The 17,914-nt window shown below is 43.6% G+C and overlaps 1 protein-coding gene and 1 long non-coding RNA gene across 13 annotated transcripts in view; one reads left to right on the top strand and one right to left on the bottom strand.

The window, feature by feature from the left end:
* Positions 1-546: 546 nt before the first annotated feature.
* Positions 547-17,914, top strand: part of MTUS2 (microtubule associated scaffold protein 2) — a 285,432-nt gene continuing 268,064 nt past the window's right edge. For 6 of the 12 annotated variants that reach the window (XR_013940616.1, XR_013940617.1, XR_013940618.1 and 3 more), the window contains exons 1-2: positions 582-637; positions 7,564-7,637. The gene's annotated coding sequence lies outside the window, so the exon portion shown is untranslated. Of the gene's footprint in view, positions 638-5,212; positions 5,823-7,563; positions 7,638-17,914 lie in introns of those variants that run through there. The other 6 variants (XR_013940615.1, XM_080560572.1, XM_080560574.1 and 3 more) reach the window with 3 other exon arrangements.
* LOC308179958 lies at positions 4,560-7,532 on the bottom strand. The gene is made up of 3 exons (XR_013940695.1): positions 7,289-7,532; positions 6,908-7,072; positions 4,560-5,225 (listed from the first exon to the last, which is right to left on the bottom strand). It is a non-coding gene; the product is annotated as an uncharacterized lncRNA (long non-coding RNA).

Here is a 17,914-nt window from a genome sequence, read left to right as displayed (position 1 = left end):
TGCAGGGACACCTCCCACCACACCAGGTTGCCCAAAGCCCCATCCAGCCTGGCCTTGAGCACCTCCAGGGATGGGGCATCCACAGCTTCTCTGGGCAGCCTGTGCCAGTGCCTCACCACCCTCTGAGGGAAGAATTTCTTCCTAATATCTAATCTAAACCTCCTCTCTTTTACTTTAGAGCCGTTGTCCTTGTCCTATTGCTACATGCCCGATAAATATCCTCCCCATTTTTCCCTGTATCCCCCCCGCACGTGTAATTTTCACGTGCAGCTCCCACCACCACCCTGCTCCCCACGCAACCCCGCTAACTTTCCGCCTTATCTAGCCCCCCCCCCCCAACCCCGACGCCCTCCCCTCACCTCGCGGGTTCCCTTTTTTGGGGACCAGCTGCTCCTTTTTGCTTTGAGCATCCCGGGGCCCGAAGCGGGGTGCGTTTCCCACGCGCCCCCCACCCCCCCCCCATGGTCGGGGCGCGGGGGCGGCGCGGGGGGAGGCTCGGGCCGCGGGGGGGCGCTGCGGCTCGGCTCGGCTCGGCTCGGAGGCTGCGCCCCCCCAGCCGCTATATAAAGGAGGCCGGCGGCGGCCCCCGCTCCGTCCTGCCGGCAGGAGGAGGAGGAGGAGGCAGAAACGGAGGCAGGTGAGAGCCCAGCATCGCTGCCCCACGCGGGGCAGCGCCACGGGGGTGCCTGGGGTTTGCCCTCTGTCCCTGCCCCGCATCCCCGTGGGATGGGGAGGCTGGGGATGGGATGGGGAGGTTGGGTGGAAAAATCCGCCGGGGATGCGGAGCGGTCCCCACGCCGCCAGGGATGCGCAGCGCTTCCCACGCCGCGGTGCCGAGGAGGCAGCGGGTGCGTGGGAGCCTCCCCGTGGGGTGGGAGAGCAGCGAAGGATGAAGCCCTGCTGGCCGGGGTGGGCGCTGTCCGGTGTCAGGTCTGCTCCTCCGAAAGTTTGGAGGATGCTGATAAGCGGGGCGCCGCTGCCTGGGGGCCTCCGGCCGGTGGGTGCGAGCGGGGCAGGGTGAGAGCATCCTTCTGGGCACGGCCCCAGCCCGGTGACCCTTCCGAGGAGGTGCACCTCGACTTTCCTCACTGCTGAAAGGCAAATAAAGCCTCTACTGTGACTTACAAGTCAGTGCTTCCCCTCGGTGCGAAGGGAAAAAGCAAAACTGTGGAGGGCAGGGCAGTGAGCGCAGCTCTCCCTGCTCACATAAGCACCTCTACTTGAAGAGCTGTTCATCTAGGCTGGCAGTTTCTAACCCCACTTATGCTGCTCCCATTCCCCTCCTTGATAGGGAGCAGCTAAGCCCAGTTGCTATGAGCGTGAAAAGAGCAAGGCTCTTTTCAAGATCCTGATCATTCATCATTGCATTAAACTTCAAAGATCAAAAACCTAATAAATATTTCCCAGCAAGTCAAGCATTAGAAATATTTACGGGTATTCAGGTAGCGGTAGCACAATAATTAAATGTCAAGTGTTTGCACGCAGGTTGTAACTTCGCAGTGGATGGCTGCCTTAAGGAAGCACTCGGCAGCAGTTGAACTGGATGTAATGTGATGCATAAATGCCTTGCTCTGGTTTGCGTGATTTCCTACAGGAATTATTATATGCTCTCTATGTTCTGCATAGTATCTGTGGGTCTTACTGTTTCTCACCCCCAGTCTGAAGCAGGGGTGTGGGCTCTTCTATATCCTCTACTCTGTAAACTCTTAGCCAGTCTGTTGTTTTCCAATGCCATTAAATATACCCGACTGCTTGTCTCCTTCCATCTCTGCAATCTGCTGGGGAGAGCAGCACAGCCTGTGCTGCAGGAGTGTGGTAGCAGTGAGCTACGTGTACGAAGATGGAGATTAACTTCTCACTCTTGCTTTATTTATCAGTGCCTTAATTCGAGCAGAATAGAGCTGCATCACAATGTACGAAAGGGGAATTTTGTAAGTGAGCCTTTCAGCAAAGTATCGTGAGTTTGGAAATCACTGCATGAGACTGGGGGGGCTGAGGAAAGCTTTGCAAGGCTGTGTCCATGTCATTAATTTGAAGTAACCTTTGATATGATACCAAGTCATTCTATATGTTCATCTCTTTAGGGACAGAGCTGATATTCGGCTACTGATCTAACAAATGACAGGTAGAGGTTTGGGTCTGATAGAAAAACTACTTCTCTTTACAGCAGAGTGTTTCTTATGGTAAAGTTTTGTAAGGGGTTGTCTGTAGTGATAGTGACTGTATAAAGAAAGTAGCTTAACACTTAACACTTCTGGGCTACACTTCTGGAGTGTGTATTTCTATGCAAAATATATTTGGATATAGCAAGCAATGCTAGATACTTAATGAGATAGCAGACAAGAGTTAGCAGCACAGATATTGCAAAATTGCAGTTTTTCCACATCTGTAAAGCGCAGCAGCACATCAGAGGCTGGGCAGGGAATTCAGTACCCTGTGAAAAATAGTCTTCTATCACCATAAGTAAAACTTCCAGCTTCTTTATCTCCTAAGTTCCTGAAGGAGTCACCAGAAATCAGCATAGGACAGAACTGCAGACCAAATAGCAGGCTCCAAAAATGTGTTTTCTAGAAAGTCATACATTGGTGAATGTGAAGCACTTGTACAGTGGTTTAATATTTGATTGAGCACAATGGAGGAGAAAAAATTGAGGCATAGTAATGGACATGTCAGTAAAGACGTTGAAAGTCAGCAACAAGTGGTACAAGAGGATATACCTTGGCTGGATGCTGAGGTTTGCTAACAAGAATTATAGAATATCTGAGTTGGAAGGGATCCACAAGGATCATCGAGTCCAACTCCTAAGACTACTGAAGCACATCAGATTTAGCAAATGCTTTCCTGACAAAAAGATTGTGCTTTATCATGTTGTTTATAATTATATTGGCCTTGCTTAAATGCAACTTTTGCTGAAAATTCTGCAGCCAGTTTTGTTGAGGAGGTCATAAGTAGCTAAAAGTGGAAAGTAACAAGCAGCAAAGCTTAGGTGCATGATGATTTTGCAATAGCAAGCTCCTTACAAACTCAAACCCATTGGAACAGTCTTCAGGAAAGTAATTCAGATGGATTTTTGTAACTTATTCCAGCACTATCTTACTACAGCCGGGTATGCTTTTGATGCTTTGCTCTCCAGAAGCCATATTTGTTCTGTCCATTGCCATTATAAGGGTGTCATCTGCTGTTCTGGATTTTTCAGTGAGGAGCTGATTTATGCCAACTAAAGATCTGTTAGTCTGTTGTGCTATAGAATCAGATTACCATTGTGCAGCTGAAAGGCATGTCTGAAAAACATTGAAGACATCTAAAAAGTACAAAGACTTCCTTGAGTACAAGGAAGGGCAGTCTGAAAGACTTAATTTAAGCAGTCATCTTAGTAATTTATTGGAAGAACTGTTATTGCAATTAAGTGGCTATAAAGCTGGCTGTTGGTCAAACAGGTTCAAAGCTCCTGGTCCTGTGAACCTTCACATTTCAGGGCAGAAATTGGGTTTTGATAAAGGTGGAAGTTACTGCTACTCTTTTGGGCTGATGTTTAAAGGTGCTCTGCAGTGCAGAAAGTGGCCTCTGTAGCACCCTGGCTGGAAGACAGCAGATCTAAATTCCTCTGTAATTGTGTTAAAGTTTAAGACTGCCTTTAGCTTCCTCTCCAGAAATGGGAGCAGCATGCCGGCCCACTCTTGCAGGGCATTTGGGAACTGCATGGAGAAGCCCACTTTGTTCCAGCGGAGACATCTGCATCAAAACTCTGCAAATAAGTTAATCCTTAGAAGCATCTGGTGTAGCAGCAGTTCCCAGGCTTTGCTGGTAGTGACATCACATGCAGATTAGTGATTTTATGCAAGCCCTAAAACTACCAAAAGCATCAGTTACAAAATTCCTTGGATTCCACTCCCAGTCTGTGACTGTGACCCTTAACTGAGCTGATGGTGTGCTGTACAGGTTGCTGCTCCTTGTGTGAGCCTTCAGGCTGTTCTACCCAGAGATAAACTTTGAGGCAGCTATTGCATTGGATGCAGGGCTGGAAGAAAGGCATAACTTGTGCTTTTTCTCTGTGCAGCTGTGAGTATCACTTCAGCAAGCACTTACAGGAGAATGACTTCCCTTTGAAATCATAGCTTAAAAGTAAACAAGCATCCAAAACACATGCTGGGCTAATTAGGTTCTCTATTAAGTTTTGCTTTTGGATTTTAACTGTTTGATAGCTTATCCTAAATGAGTTGGCTTCTGTGGTTATTATCCCTCCAGGCAGCTCTAAGTTATGGCAAAATACTAAGGCTGCCAAGAAGCCAACCTGGCAGGCAAGGGTAGCTTGAACAAAGATGCTCCAGTAGTGCTGGATGTTGAACAGAGATGCTCCAGCCCTCTGGCATGTTGTCTCTGCCAAGCTTTGCACAGGGCATGTGGAACTACCCTTTAAGCCACCTGAGATTTGCTTGCAGTCCTCATAATAATTCTGAAGCTTATACTATTAGAAAATTTCAGAGGGACTGGATGACTCCGGAGTAGTGTACTTCTATGCTACAGGGTGCATTGATGTTAATGAATAAGAATTAGATTGATGGGGGAAAAATAAAGCTTTGTATTCAACATTTCTGAGTCTGATGTAATTTGTTCATGCCAGAATGCCAGGAGGAATCGCGGCATGCTGTGCACAGGGAAAGCTGGCAGGATGCTGTGCTCAAAGACATTCACAAGTAAATTGCAGTCAAGTACACCCGGCAGAGCCGTGCTCTTGGAATGAACATGTTTGTTCTGGTGTAGCAGCCCGCTGGGATCTGAGGTTCTTCTCTTGCTGTTACGATGAAAAGGCTGCTTAGCTGTTGGTGCAATGTGATAGAGCGAGGCTTTAAAAAAGGGAACAGTAGTCAAATAATATACCTGAGCCTTGGTGAATTCAAACTGCTGTACGCACAAGGCAGGGAACATTGCAGAAACAGGAGCTAATAGCTAGGACAGTGTTGCTTTGTCAACACAGCAAAGTTCAGGTCCAGGCCCTCTGCCTTTATTTGTGTGAGTAATCCTTTAATGTCAGCAGAGCCAGCCAGCCACTGATACTGAAGAAATGAAAGCCCTGAGGCTCAGGTCAGAAGACACAGAGCTTTGCGCTCCCCTGAGGACCTGGTGGGAACGTGGGCAAATGTTGCTTTATTTCACCTTCTGGATTTCGATGCCTTGGGCGACGTGCGAGCTGAGTCGCTGTGAGCTGCAGCAGCTTTCAGGTTAACCTGGTAGGAGCAGAAAACACCACGGCACACTCATTTTTAGCTGCTCAGCAGTTTTAGAATCAAATCTCTGAAAAGCTGCCTGGTTTGATTGTTCCTGTTACATAACAGCAGTGTCTTTGGGATTTGAGAGGAGCTGGGAGCAACATGTCTCTTGCATAAATCCCAGTGGCTGTGATGATCTGCCCTGACCCCTGGGCGGCCAGGAACAGCCTCGGCAGGGCTGAGCTCCTGGGGTGGAGCTGAATCAGCCTTTACACCCTCATTTCCAGCTGGAAGCAGATAATTGTGTGATTTTTGGCACCTTTGTTTGCTCCTGTGCTTGCTTTAAAAAAAAAAAAGGACTGAAGGTTAGGTCAGACCCTTGATTAAAGGCTGCTGGAGAAGGTCTTCCTGAGGGTTTCTGTCTTGTGGGGCAGTGCTGTGTCCTGTTGCCTATGAGGAAATGGTCTCACTTGGGGGTGCTTTGTGGGAAAAGCTGCAGTCAGGCACAAATCCTAAATTCAGGGGTCTCTGATGTACCCCTGACTCCAGTGGGGTGGCAGAATCTCCTTCCTGCCCTGTGTTTGTGTGCTGGGTGTGAAGGTGGTGGACCAGCAGGTGAGCTCATGGAGCTGGAGGGGAGCTGCAGTGAGAAGTCAGCTCCACATGCTTGGGGCTTGGTGTCTGTGCAGCAGGTTTGAGTCTTCACTTGAGCCTATTTCCTGATCTGTTGTCTTGGTTGAAGTGGGTAAGACAGCATGGAAGAGCATCTAAATCCCTAGACCTGCCCAAAGGGTGCATGTGCCTCACCACCTCCAGCGCTGGCTGCACCTCCTGGCTTTTCCATGGGAGAGCTCTGCTCTGATAGTGCTGGCAGCCCCCAGTGTAATTAGGAGCATTTGAAGAATGATACAATAAAAAGCAGCGTTACGGGATTGTTTGGGGGAAGGATTGAGGTAACCATGCACAACGACTTATCTAACTAAAACTGCAGGAAGATAGAGATAGTGGTTAATGAGGCTGAACATGCAACTTAATTTAACAGTTATTTGAAAAGAAGCAACCTGCCTTGTTGGGGAATGGAAGGGGAGGAATAGAACATACCTAGAACTTGTTGCCAAAGTATAAATTTCACTGTAATTAGTACAAGTTTTGCTACGGGCTTTTTTGGATTTGGGATTTTACCACATTTATGTGAAATGCATCAAGAATGGTGACCACAAATTGCATGTGAATAAAATATTTAAAGACTGCTATTTAGCTAAATCTCTTACCTTAAATCCCATCTGTGTATTCATCTTCTAGTATGTAAGTTTTCATCCAACTTTTCTTTGCTTGCTTCGTACCACAAGGAAGAAATTGTCTTATGACTTCACTTCTTCCTCAGTTGTCCTTCCTTCTTTCTCTGCCCTGTCATACAGGTCTCTTCTGTTGTCCAACTGGTCTGCTTGTCCTACGGTCACATCCCCCTTCGTGGTCTCCCTTGCACTGGTGCCTTCTCTAACTCTTCACTCTAATCTCTTCTGCCTCCTTTTCTCTCATAATACAGATAAATATAACTGCACTAATGAAAGAAGCTGGAAAAGCTTCTTAATTTACGGGACTGATCAGTCCTACTTGGAAGATCCTCATCTAGTTTCACCTAGGCAGCTTGACTTTAGCAGATTTTACCACTTGTAAAAGTACATCCCATGACCTCTTACCACATCTCAGGACTGGCTTTCTTTCCTTCCCTGGCTTGAGCTGTCATCTCTGGTACCATAACCACTGTTCTGTGATGTCTGTTTCTTGTGACTGCAATCTTCTCTTGACTTATGTTTTCTGGATGATCTTCCTCACCCTGGCTTCTCCTTCCATCTCTGCTCTTCCTGGATTATCTCATCAGAAACAAATTCAGTTAAATCTCGCGGAATTAGCAATGCATCACTCTTATCCCGTTAAAAAGTGGCATGTGAACAAGGGGACAAATAGCACAAAGTCCTTTAAATGCTGATCTCTGTAAATACGTCAAAACCTGACTAGGCTTAATCTGTGCTTCCCCTTCAGCTTGTGCGTCTAAACTTCACTTAAGAGCATTGACTTACTTTAAAGGTCTCACAGAGGAAGAGGAACAGAAAATGTAGTGTTTGTTTCAAAGCTTTGTAACTTTTCCCTTTTTCCAGAGTAGGTGCACTGCTTCATTTCAGTCACTTTTAACTAGGATCAACTTATCTGTGAGTTCATGTCAGGAAATTGAGACAGGGCGGCAATCAGAAGTGCAGGATGTTTGATCTTTAGCAGAGTGTTTACAAAAGGTTTGATGGTGTTTGCCCTTGTTACCTGCTCTAATTCTAATGGGCCTTTTGTTTGTTTTCTAAAGGTTTCCACCCTGGGACTGTCTTCTAGGGTAAACTATCACCAATGGAAGTAAAATTTGTTTTTCCAGCATTCTGGGTAAGTGTCTTCTGTTTTTTTGTCTGATTTGATCTTATAAATGTTTGCCACCAAAGAACTCTTTTTGCAAGTGGTCTTTGATTTTTATATTAGTGTTATTCTGTCCAACAAAAAGAAAACGCCCTCCAACAATTTTATAAGCAATGTAGATAAAGAGGTGACTTCAAAGTGAACCATGAGGCTCTTGTACTGGGGGAATTATCAAATGTAAATAGACGTCTTCCCTAATGATTTTGAATTTTGTCTGGTATGTATAATGTATATTGGAAAACATGGCATGCTAGTTTAGATTCATATCTAAACTAAATCTTGTTACTTCCTTTGTGTAATTCTTTGGACCGGCAAGAGTTCTTTTTTAAAGATATGACAATATTTGAAGCTGGTCTTTTATGTTGGGATGGTAGGGAAGGTATAATTCTGCAGGCTGGGAGATGACTGACACAGATCCTAGTAAAGTCATGTTACGGTGACATGAAGTTGTGCCTGGTCATTGTGAGCAATAATGGTGCTTGCTGAAGCCTCTGGGAGGTCAGCAATGATATTATACTGTTCAAAAAAACCCAAACCTTGTGTGTCAGTAGGGCAAGACAGTCTAGTGGGTGACCCTGAAGGGCTTGGTCAAATTTTTGTGCTATGTCATTCCTACTACAGTAGCTTGAACAGCAGGACAAGGAAAAAAAATTGTCCACATAATTGTGTGTGACTTCCTGGGTATGTATCTCCTGCAGGCAGGTCTGATCCTGCCCCTGAAGTGATAAAACAGCAGCCTGGCTAGAGAAGATCTGGTGACCTGGCAAAAACATTGCGCTCTCCTTTGGGGAGACTTGGATCTGGTCTGGCCTGGAGTCGGGAAGGTCTGAGAGCTGCCAGCACTGGGAGATAGCCAGGAGTCGAGCAAAGCCTGTGGGATTGGCTCTAGCATGCAGCATGGTGAGGAGTCACTCAAGGGTGATGACTCTGTGATATCAAACTGAGGGAAGAAATCACAGGAGCAAAAGACACAAGCCCAGGTCATTGCCAAGGGCATTCCCTGATCCCACTCATTGATGTAGGAAATGCTGTCATGTCCATCTTCTTCCACAGCCTAGACTACAGGCACAGTAAGGACTAGTAGGGCTTGGAAAGGTGAAGTAAGCATCAGAGTCAATCACAGCATGATCTTGTCTTCCAAGGGGTTCTTCAAACGAGCAGATGCATGAGACAGCACTGGGATAGGAACTGTATGGTCGCAGGAGCCTGGGGAGGAATAACCCACCCTTTACCCAAGCTGAAAGCTACTCCTCTGGAATGTCATGCTCACTCACAGATGTGCATTTGGCTGAGAAATGGGTGGTTGGGTTGGGTGTTACTGTCTCTGGGTGGCATGTGCATCCTGGGTACAATCCCACAGCAGTCAGACAGCTTAACATGCAACGGGGGAAAACACCTGCTGGGCTTACAGGTGGCACATAATGCTCCTGCACTGTCTGACACAGAAGGACTTTTCTGAGGACATTTGAAGAACTTTGTAGTAAAGGATGCACAAATGCACATCACTTACACATTTCCCAGGTACAAATTATTTCATTTTTACAAGCAGATAACTGTTTTTGCCTTCTCATTAGTGGGGTTGTAAGCCTTGTAACTCTAGCAGTGAAGTTAAATCCGTATAACTCCTGTGCCTAGGAAGAGCTGCTGCTGAGACCCATGCTCAGCTCTCACTGCCACTAACTGGACCAAGTTCAGGGTTGGACCCTGGCTTGGAATTTGGCTATGGAGCCAAAAAGCACAAGTGACCTGAAGTGAGGAATACATACGAGTCCTGTTGAGTGGTCTTAATTCTCTGTGCCTGTGAATTTCCTAGTTTGAGGACTCCAGTGTTTAGAAGACAAGTACAAAAGACTATATCAATATATAAAACAGGAATTGTTTTAGAAATGTTCCAGTATTGTGTAATTAAGTTTAAATAAGATAAAAAAGAGCAGAGCAAGTAATTTCTTAATAGGTGTCTCCAATTTCTTTGTAGGTGTCTCCAAAATGTCCCATTAAGGTGTTCCCTTCCCTTATGCATGTTTCATTATCAGCAGGTGTTGAGTCCTTGTTCTTAGTAACGTCTTCCTTTCTGAGCTGACATGTCTACTGTATTCAAAGTAAGACTTTGAATGAGAATGAAGTTTAATAAAGAGAATAAAGTAAGAAAAATAAAGAGAAAGTAAGACTTTGAATAGTTTCCTGGCTAGTTTCAAACTCCTCTATTCTTTTCTTTCAAGAGGACCAAATGTTGTGTGTTTGGAGACAATATGCTTTTCACCTTTCTCATACTGATCTTAGAGCTTTGTGTGGGAAGATGCAGGGTATACAGAAGCATAACCCCGCTCAAGAGATCTGAGTTTACAGTGCATTGCAATGGCTTGATGGGAGGTATCTTGACACCACTGCAATGCTGTCCTGATAGGAAACTATTTTCAATAATGCCAAGGAGTAGCTTGAAGTGGTCTGCATGGGAAGCTGTGATCAGATGGTTGATGCTACACATCTGTATTTATACAAACAGCTAGTGAAATGCCTCAAATAATAGTTTTTTTTACTGCTTTCAGCTATAAGCAGAAACTCAGGAAAGCAACTTAACAATATTTAAAGTCACCCAGTAATTTAACATGGGATTACCATTGAAATCTCATAGAAATACTCAAGACATCCTATGCTATATCAGATGGATTATGCATGATTCACTTATTGCTTTAAATTCCAGGGGGATTATTAATGTCTGGGTCATTGTTTCCTAGATTTACAAATTTAAAGGCCAGAGGGGACCACGTGAATAAGTTCTTTCTGCCTGCTCTGCACAGGTCAAGGAAATACAGGATATATCAGTTGTCCTTTAATTCCTTTGTTCAGCATATCTTCCTGAAGGAGATCAAGGCCTTGATTTAAAGGGTGTCAGTGGTAACAAATCTGCCATGTCGCAGGTAAATTGTTACAAAAAATAATGAGCCTTGCTCTTGGAGGCAGTCTGTAGCTCTCTTCAGCTTGCAAATGTTGCACCTTGATTGTTTTTCCTGCTGGACTGACAAGGTATCTGTTTTCTGGGATGCTGATTCTCCATTTAGTTAGCCACCCCTAAAATTCATTTAGTAGGAGCTGTGTGGAGGTATGGTGGATCTTTGAATTCAGGGCTTTATGTACTGCATGACTTTAAATTGATGTATGGTGTGAAATTAGGAGTAGTAATGTGTCATGTCAGCACTCTGCACTGCCATTATCAAATGATGATGTAACTGCATACAAATGATCAGATTTACATGACCAGACCTATTTTCCATACAGCTGTGTTGATTGGCGTTAATTGTGCTTCTGTCTTTCAATGCCTTATTGATTGTGTCCCATGATAACCTTTCCCTGATGCTGCTTACTGCTGATGTCAGTTGAACTGTTCGATAGCAGCTTAGGTTATCCCACTTAACCCTTTTCAGTATTGCTTCAATTTCAACTCTTTCCAGTCATGTTGTTAACAGCAGTCATTGCATCATGAAACTTATTGGCACGTCTGCCCTGTGGCAGTGAATTCAGGTTTTTAATTGAGGGGCTATTTAAAGCTCTCCAATTACTGATGGCATGGGAGGTATGTCATTATCACTGAGATGTGAATGTAGCATCCTGCATCTTGTCGAAAACAGAGTAGAAGCAGTTGTCGAGTACATTTTTTTTCCTGATTTTTTTGATAGTTAGTCTGGAATGATTAGTTATTGAAGCCATAGCTTGGAATGCACTTCTTGTTACATTCAGGGTGGTGCTCCTATTGTTGTAAACCTTACCAGGCTTCTCTATTTTTTTGCTTTCTTTCATCATTTGTGTGCATTTCTGCAATGTTAATTTGTATTCATTGCTATCAGTGTCTTTTCCCCATCTGTTATGTACTGTGGGTTTGTTTTACAGATTTTTTTTGCTGCTGCTGTCATTTTCCTTAGCTAGAGTTCTTTAACCAAAAAAGCTTTTATGGCTGTAGCACAGTGATTATTTTTTTTGACATGTAATAAAGTATCCCTAGTTAAATGGTTCACCTGTATCCAGTAGGAGTTAATATAACATTAGCTGGAGCTCACTTTACTACTTCTGGTGCTAAGCCATGGACTAGTACTTGTAGACTTTCCAGAAATCTTCTAGTAAGTGCTTCTTCCAGAACAGATTCTCTGCTAGAATAAAATTCAGTGTGACAGTATTTTTTGTAACTTTGAGTATATATGCCTGAGGAGTGCCTCATTATGTTCTTACCTCAGTTGAAGGACTTCTAGCAGACTCCAGTCTGTCTCATCCTGTGACTTGCCAATAGTCCAGATCTTGTTTTCCTTGTACATGTAGTATCCATGGCTTTTATCTTGTCCATACTGTTTCTCTTAAATACAGTAACTTTTTAGCATGATCATACCATGTTTTTTATTACCTTCTCAACCTTTAGTAGAATTAAGCTTCCTTTTAAATAGGCAATTCTTATTTCTATTAAAATTGAGCCCTGTCATTGCAATTGTAAGCAAGTATTCAGAGGAATGAATAGTTTGCCCTTTTTAAAAAAAGCTATTGAGATATCAACTGGTGAAGGCATTGTTTTCTGTTAGTGCTGCAATACACAAGTCAAGTGTTTTGAGAGTTCATATTGAAGTATATTTGAAGAAGTACATAGAAGTTATTTGTCTAACTTCTGCAGTCAGCAGCTCCCAATCCATATGGTCTTTTGTAAGCCTGTGGTTGCTGCTGTGCAAAGGTGGGAGAAAGCAGACGTGGTGAACTTCATGAGATGGAGTTCATGCTGTGGTCAGCTTTGGGGCTCACTCTGTACGCTGGCAGAGGGAGAGGAAAGTAGCTGAGGTTAAGTGATTTTTTGTGAAACAAGCATTATCTTAAGTGGTTGCTTCTCAAATCACTAATTAAAAAAAAAAAGGTTTTAAAACAGCATACATGCAGAAATTAGCTTATGACTATTTGACATAACTTGTCAATGTAATGGTGTTGCTATCCCCAGAACTGACTCTTACTGATCTAGCCTTGGTAAAAGCTTGTTCCCTTGGTGGAGGGCTGCACAGGCAGATGATGGATGTGACCATCTCATGCAAACCAAATACCTGGGAAAGATCCACATCTCCCAGTGTTATACTGTACTTAGCACGAAGGTGTCTGGTTAGCAGAGTATCTTGAGCAGAGAATTTGCAGAAGGGCTTAGTGAATGTGTTCAGGCGGATTACAGAAGTTACCAGGTTCCCACACTGTTCATGTATTGTTTCTGAGGTGCTGCATCTCAACTAGGATCGAGTCTACGGAGCAGGAATCAGCTTGTAAATGCTTTGGGACAGGAATAAACTTTTATCATTGCCTTGTAATGTAGTTATGAGGGATCCTACTTTATGGCATGCTTTCAGTACATCAGGTAAGTCAAATAAAATGGAGGGTACGGACAAGGGCTAAGAAATGATCCTTCTGCAATGACAAAATAGCAACAACTTCAGAAGCCCTTGGTTTAACCCACTTAAAATTACTTGTGAAGAACCTTCTGATATGATAATCACATTATTCATACTGTTTTTTCTGAATTTCAAAACAAAGTGTGACCTTGATTTCAAAGGAAAAGTGCATGAAAGCATGCTGTGCTTATTTTTTGTAATTAATCATATATAAGCCAATTTTATGGCAAAACAGATAAATGAGATGTCAGAGTATTTGTTTGTAAATACTTTGCTTCAAGATGTTAGAGCGATTTGTGTTTTAGCTTTTTAAAAAAAAATCCAGAAATCGAGTGTTTCTTTCAGTTTCACAGCAGGATGAAAGCGCAGCATGCAATGTATACTGCAATTAAGCTCTAAATGGATACACCATAACTGGTGTATACATTCTGCTTAGCTATTGCAGTGTGCACTAAAACATAAAACTTCCTTCTTTCTGTAGTGGGTCTGGGGGGCTGTTACTTGTCCACAGCACCCCTGTCCATCTCACTGGTGCAGCTCTGCTTGCATGAGAATCTACCTCGGCAAGCATCAGTAGTTTCAGGGCTGCTGTGAAGCAAACATCAGAAGGCTGATTCAGAGGTGGCTGTGGCTCATCAACCCAAGAAATGCCAGTAACCTATTCTCTGAATGCTGGGGGCTCCCGAGCCTGCCTTGGAGGCTTAAACCAGAGATGGTTCAGAAGATGAGTCACCATCCCTAGAGGTCTTTAAAAGACGTTTAGATGTAGGGCTTAGTGATACGGTTTAGTGGAGGACTTGTTAGTGTTAGGTCAGAGGTTGGACTAGGTGATCTTGGAGGTCTCCTTCAACCTAGATGGTCTTTCAGAAGAGATAAGCCTAACAATGTCCGCATCTCTGAAGGAGAGTGTGTGCATTGATGATGGCCCTTGGTCCTCCCTGCAGTGGTGAGGTAGGTTAGGCTTGGGGCCAGTGCAGCCTCCTGTCCTCACCCTGAGGATGATGGGGTTTCTGTGGTCCCCTTGAAGGGGACACTTTCAGGGTGTACGTGGCCTATGACCTCAAGCCCACGCATGGATTTTGGCATCACACGAGTCTGGGGATGCTGCAGGACAAGCACAGGTGTGGGATGGCCACTTCCAGCCCTGGGGTGGGTTTGCACACCAAGTGGTTTTTGGGCTCGTTTCTAGCCAGGGCTTTGATTATGCACATCTCCACCAGGAGAAGCAGAAATGGTGTTAAAATGGATAGAGACACTTAACTTGTAGCAAATGCCCATGGACATTGGTTATGGGTAACTTTGCATGACAAAGTTAACACTGGCAGTTGTGAGTACTGTAAGTGCCTCTTTACAGTAGAACTCAGTAAATCCTATTAAAAGTACCACAGGACAATATTAAGTTACTTTATAGCTCACTTGTCTCTACCTCTAACAAGTTCTGGCATTTAGTGTCTGTTATATATGCAGTATAATAGGTTTCAGAATTAGGCTGCCTTCAGTGTGTAAACTACTATTTGAGTCTTTTAGCCCTTCCTCCTAAGCTGCCAAGTGGTGGAGGATATAGCTTGGATAAGAAAACAATTTAAACTTTCTCAGTGAACCAGTTTTAAGAGTTTCTTCTCAAATGCAGAGTTTCACGCTGGAACTGTGTGATTAAAAGCCTATGGGGAATCAAGCATTGGGATGGTTTGAAGGAAGATCAAGGGATTGAATGCAATTTTTCTGCAAATGATAATTAAAGAAACAGCATTCTCATTAGCATAATACACTAAATGATAAAAAGAATTGGACAGATGCCTAATCTTGAAATGCTTCTTAATTTACAAGTACACATTTTAAAAAGGAGGCAATTGAGGTCTGTTCTTCCTGGCTGCCTCTCTGGATCATCAAAACTACTTCTTATATAACTTTACTTTTTTTCCCTGTATTTTTCCTCTTCAGGGCAATACGTTACACATTCCAGGACCCCATCCATCCAAAGTCAGTTGCACTTTTACAGATAATACAGCATCCGCAGTACTTCAGGATTTCTCAGGTTGGATGCCTACCAGACAAAATTACACATTTAAGCAGAGTTTCTCAACTGGGGCCATATGCAGTCCTGAAGGGGTCCAAAGGCATCTACTGCAAAAATGGATAGAGAATGGTTCATTCCTGACTCTAATCCTTTGTCACCAGTCCAAATTTATCATGTGGGTCCACAGAGAAATGTATTTGAGAGCCCCATCAAGGAGTTAAATTGTTAAGAATTTCTGAATTCTTGTTAAGGGCAAAAATGACTTTCAGATTTTAATGAAACTGTGAATCAAAAGTTGTAATGAGAAATAGGTGTCATCTGTATTGATGCTGTTGTCTGACCTATATTCTGTTCTTGTCCAGAGATGCAGCTTCTCTGTTTCACTTTAAATATCATGCTACTTCTGTTCTTTTACCATCACACTTATAGGCTCCCAAAGGGTTTTGAACCAAAATATCATGTAATCTCAGAACTGTTGCCACCTGCAAATGTGGGATGGCCCACCAGGTCCCATTAAATTACATCTACACTGCTGAACGAGAGCCAGGTATTCATCGGGGAGACATGCTTGCACTGCTCAGTGCACTCAGCTCAGGGTCTCTTCTGGGACCCGTACAGAGCCCTGTAACAGAGTTACACTATCTGCATTTTTTCCTGTTTGAAGCTTATGAAATATGGTGAGCAAAAGAGTGCTTTTCACACTGTGAAAGGGGGTATGTGGTGTTGGTACGTGGGGTCAACAAGAAGGTGCTGGAAGGGCTTAAACCCACTGGGTTGGTGATGGAAAACTGTGCTGGGGTGTGTGTGTGGGAGCCAACCCTGATTTGGCCTTGTCCATTCTGCTACTGAGTGACCCTGGAGTGAATGGTCCCCTGGACCACACTGGGGTGCTTCCAGGCTTTTTAAAGAAGACTTTTTTATTAATTAAATGAGCCCCCTTTTGTCTTGTGAGGCTAGGCTGTGCCTCTCAGACTGCAGTGGGAATTGCACTTTTAGTAAGGTTAAGTATATAGAGGAGAAAATGTTGTTTTAGGAATGAAAAAGATTTCTCAGTGGGAGCTGACTTCTGAATTACTCCAGTTACAGCCCCAATGCAAGGTGGAAGCTGACTGCAAATGGATGCCATATTTTCTAGCTGGAAGTAACCGTCCTTTTGCCAAATCCTAGAGCTTCTCTTCAGATAGAGAGCTAGTAAGCACCCCTTTGTGAAGGGGTTGTGACAGCCAGAGCTGAGAGGTCAACTGGAGTACACCATCTCTACCAAAGCAGCATCCTGCCTATTTGAAGTTAACATATTTTGATAAGTGCAAATCCCAAATTAATGTTGGGCAGTAACATTCTCAGCTGATGAATAACTTGACAGCTACACTCCAAAAAGTCAAGACACTTTTCCACTCTCTGCGAGGTGGTTACTGTAGGTGATAGTGTCTGCTCTGCTGCAGGCTGGGTCTCTATTTTGACTTGAAGACAGTTAAGAAAAATGTGGATGATTTAAAGCTTTACAGTAAATATTAATGTTCAGAAGATGTTATGGCAGGAAACTTGTTCACTTTTCACCTCAAACTCAAGTTGTTTGGAATCAATGTCCCCTCTCCCTGTTTGATTTTTTTTCAGTGCCTTAACACATCAAGCTGATCCTGATCCCTTTATATCCTGCTAATCTCTTATATATGCTGAAGTAGCAGCTGTGGAGCCGGAGACTTCTGATATATAAAAGGCAGCGCTATTGATCTTGCTGATATAAACATTCCCATGTAGGGCTTTGAACTTGTGATAGTACTGGAGAAGGAATATATTTCTGTACATAGTGGTACAACTAAAGTGTGTGTTTTTGAGGGAAATGGTGTATCTCATCCAGCTGTATAGTAGCCACAAGTGATTATTAGCACTAAAACACAAGCATCCTCTGTGTTAGCTGGTCTGAATGTTGTTGGTACTTCAGCTATACAAAATCCAGCACTGTAGTTTGTAGGGCTCTGCAGACTTCCTTGGGGTTCTCTTTGCCTGCATCACTGTTTTCTGCTTATTGTGCCTGCATGATACGGGATGGTGGGTGACCCTTTCTCACCCAATTCAAGGACTTTATACACTGGGGCCCTGTGCTGGTGTTGTATCTTTTCTTTCTCGGATGAAAATGTGGACAGTGCATCATAGAGGTGTGTTGCTCCTCTGGAGGCCAGGGGACTTGATTCTTCCCAAAGTGTCTCACTTTTATCTAGTCCATATTCCTGGAGAGCTTACTGTGGCTTGTGCGTGCTACACGGACTAAGGTCAAAAGTTTTCCCCCAAAACAGTTTTTCCCGTGTTCAAGTTTCCTAGTAGATTCCTAGTATTTCACAGCAATGTTACTCAACATTTCTTGCAGATCTTCTGCTATGTAATGGGGTTTTCTTTTAAAGACTGATTTACATACATGCTACTCATATGCATACATTTTTCTTCTAACCTCTACAGTCTGAGGTCAGGTGGTGGTGGGGGAAGCTAGAAATGCTAATGCAACTGCTCTCAAAGGCTAAACTAACACTTGACAAATAAATGCATTGTAATTTACTTTTAATGATGAGGTTTGGAGGAGGGAGTGACTCATAATTCTTGAATTGCAGGGCTTTTCAAAGATAAATTTCTTCTAGTCATACTTGCCTTAATGACTTTTACAGGTAAATTAATGTGGGCTAGGTTATTTTTCCTGGTGGAAATAAATGGGATCATAGTCCAGCATTTATACCTTTTCTAGCATTTAGATAATTCATGTCAATTTCATCTGATTTGTCTGTGTTCCTCTGCTGGGATCCATCACTACAGTAGCTAAGAAAAACCTCAGCAATGAT

The sequence above is a fragment of the Anser brachyrhynchus genome (genome assembly GCF_964034855.1).
Source record: "Anser brachyrhynchus genome assembly, chromosome: 1".
Taxonomy (NCBI): domain Eukaryota; kingdom Metazoa; phylum Chordata; class Aves; order Anseriformes; family Anatidae; genus Anser; species Anser brachyrhynchus.
Note: the sequence above shows the minus strand (reverse complement) of the source record. Positions and strands in the feature narration are given on the sequence as shown.